Source organism: Capsicum annuum, chromosome 9, assembly GCF_002878395.1.
Source record: "Capsicum annuum cultivar UCD-10X-F1 chromosome 9, UCD10Xv1.1, whole genome shotgun sequence".
NCBI lineage: Eukaryota > Viridiplantae > Streptophyta > Magnoliopsida > Solanales > Solanaceae > Capsicum > Capsicum annuum.
In genome coordinates this window covers 43,198,342-43,201,964 of record NC_061119.1, presented here as the reverse complement: position 1 = coordinate 43,201,964, position 3,623 = coordinate 43,198,342, and positions in this window count along the sequence as shown.

Below are 3,623 nucleotides of genomic sequence, written 5' to 3'. Positions count from 1 at the left end.
CGAATCTCATTCGGCGGAAAATTATGTTATATATACATGGTTAAAATTATTTTTTATGTATATATATTAGATGTTGAACCCCCTTTGATTAGTTTTTATATTCACTTATGAACCCCTTAACGAAAATTCTGGCTCCGCCACCGAGTGTAGTCAAGTGTAGTGATGTGAAATGTGCATTAATGACTTGAAAATGTTATAAGTATAGTGACTTGCAATGTAAATTAATTATTTGAAAATAGTTACGTGTAGTGACTTGAAGTGTATAGTAGTGACTTGAAAATGGTTAAGTGTAGTTACTTGAAATGTGAATTAGTTACTTGAAATGTGAATTAGTTACTTGAAAATGGTTAAGTGTAGTCATTTGAAATTGTGAACTTGTGACAATGATTAAGTGTAGTTACTTGAAATGTATACTTGTGACTTTAAAATGGTTAAGTGCTGTGACTTGAAAAGTATACTAGTGACTATAAACTAGTTAAGTGTAGTTACTTGAAATGTATACTTGTGACTTTAAATGGTTAAGTGTAGTGACTTGAAATGTGTACTTATGACTAGAAAATAGTTAAGTGTAGTTACTTGAAATGTGAACTAAGTTACTTGAAATTATGAACTTGTGACTTGAAAATAATTAAATGTAGTGTCTTAAAATGTATATTAGTGACTTTAAAATGATTAAGTGTGGTGACTTGAAATGTGTACTAGTGAGTTGCAAATAGTTAAGTGTAGTTACTTGAAAATGGTTAAGTATAGTGACTTGAAATGTGTACTAGTGACTTGAAAATAGTCAAGTGTAGTTACTTGAAATGTGAATTAGCTACTTGAAAGTGTTTAAGTATAGTGACTTGAAATGAATGATTAAGTGTAGTGACTTGAAAATAATAACGTACAGTTATTTGAAATGCGAAGTAGTTACTTGAAAATGGTTAAGTATAATTATTTGAAATGTGAAGTAGTTACTTGAAAATGGTCAAGTATAGTGACTTGAAATGTGAATTAATTATTTGAAAATGGTCAAGTGTAGTGACTTGAAATGTGTACTAGTGACTTGAAAATAGTTAAGTGTAGTGAGTTGAAATGTGAATTAGTTACTTGAAAATGGTCAAGTGTAGTGACTTGAAAATGGTTAAATGTAGTTACTTGAAAATTGTTAAGTATTGTGACTTAAAATGTTAATTAGCTATTTGAAAATGGTTTGAGTGTAGAGACTTGAAATGTGTACTAGTGACCTAAAATGTGAATAAGTTATTTGAAAATTATTAAGTGTAGTTACTTGAAATTGCGAACTTGTGACTTGAAAATGGTTAAGTATAGCACTTGAAATGTGTACTAATAACTTGAAAATAATAAAGTAAATTTACAAAATAAATATGTTTGGTTATGTGAAAAGATCTCTTCTTTGAGAATTTCCCATTAACTCTTCTTGTATAATTCACTGCAGTGTATCCGACAATGTATAATCTATTGCAGTGTATCTTGTATAATCTATTTGACCGGGTTCAGAGTTTTAACAAATAAGAAAAGAGTTTTCTTCACATTAAGTGTTAAATATATGACACCACTTGAACCTTTCCTCTTGTTCTCTTATTCTTCTAATTTCATCCTTTGTTATCTTAATAGGACAAATCATAACAATGGTCACGATAATCTGAAAAATCAACCTTGAGTTTATGAGGCTTTATATGCTAATATATACATGTTTATATTTGTTGATTGTTATGATTTTATTTGATACTATAATGTCATTTAACATATTTTTATGCAGAATGAGTTTGAAAGAAAGAAACAAGAAATATTAACTGCTCAAAGTGCATCAATTGTGGAAGGGGGATGAGAAAGGAATTGGACTAGTTGATGAAACATGTATACAAGAAATGACGAAGGCCCATCTCAAGAAGACAACCAAGCTTATGAGAATGAAAGTGATTCTGACCCTGATGGTTGATAGTTTTATTGAGGATTCAAGTTTGAAATATTTTGTTTTGGACCATTTAAGAATCATATATTATTGATGTAGATGTCACTACTACAAGAAAAGTGCTTATTACCTGGGGATTTTCATAGGGATAATGTGGTAAAATTTTTAAGTAATTTTATGACCTGCGAATTTTCTTATCAATTAGAATCCAAAGGAAATACCTTCGTAGGTAATTATTACTTGCGGATTTTTAAAATTCCTAGGTAATTTAGTTGCGGAAATAAATTCACAGGTATGTTATTTGTGGATTTATTTGCGATTAACCATCAAAATTTTGCATGAATTATTTGGTAAATTTTCATAAAAAAGGATTTTACCTGCGGATTTTCATGAAAAAATCACAAATTATTTCCCACGAAGATTCCCAAGTAAATTCCTAGGTAATTTAGTTTGCAGATTTATTTGCAATTAAACATCAAAATTTTTACATGAATTATTTGGTAAAATTTCATAAAAAAAAAAGATTTTACCTACAGATTTTCAGGAAAAAAATTCCAAATTATTCCCCACAAAGATTTCCAAGTAAATCCCTAGGTAATTTAGTTGCGAAAATAAATCAGCAGGTACGTTATTTGCGGATTTATTTGCGATTAACCATCAAAATTTTGCATGAATTATTTAGTAAATTTCTTGCGGATATTTATGAAACTATTTCGTAAGAAAAATCGTATGAAATACCCCAAGTAAATCCGCAAGAATAAATTTTTTCAAAAAAATTTTCATAAATATTTAGCATGTACACTCCCATGAAAATTCTCACATAATAATTCACACGCAAATTACTAGAAACATTTCACAATTAATCAAAAATCTATTCAAAACCTTCAATAATTCTCAAAAACATCATTCAATACAAATCTAATGTAAACCCTTACAGCTAACAAAAAAACATAATTCAAAACATCCACATCAATAATTTATGATTCTTAAATGGTCCAAAACAAAATATTTTAAACTTGAATCCTCAATAAAACTACCAACCATCAGGGTCAGAATCACTTTCATTCACGTTATCAGGATTATCACTTTCATTCACGCCGTCAGAGTCACCATCACTTTCATCCTCATAAGTTTGGTTGTCTTCTTGAGATGGGCGTTCATCATTTGCAGATGATTTGTTGTATACATGCTTCATCAACAAGTCTAATTCTTTTCTCATCCTCCCTCCACAATTGATGTACTTTGAGCAGCTAATGTTTCTTGTTTCTTTCTTTCAAGCTCATTCTACATAAGAATAAGTTAATTTAGGTCATAAAAAATGCTAAAAATATATTATTAGCATATATTATATGATATATGGAATCAAATAAAATCATAACAATCAACAAATATAAATATGTATATATTAGCATATAAAGCATCATAAACTCAAAGTTGATTTTTCAGATTATTGTGACTATTGTTATGACTTGTTCTATTAAGATAACAGAGGATGAAATTAGAAGAATAAGAGAACAAGAGGAAGGGTTCAAGTGGTGCCATGTATTTAACACTTAATGTGAAGAAAACTCTTTTCTTATTTCTTAAAACTCCGTACCTAGTCAAATGAATTATACAAGGTACACTGCAATGGATTATACATAGTCAGGTACACTGTAATAGATTATACAAGAAGATTTACTCAATGAGAAATTCTCAATGCAGAGAT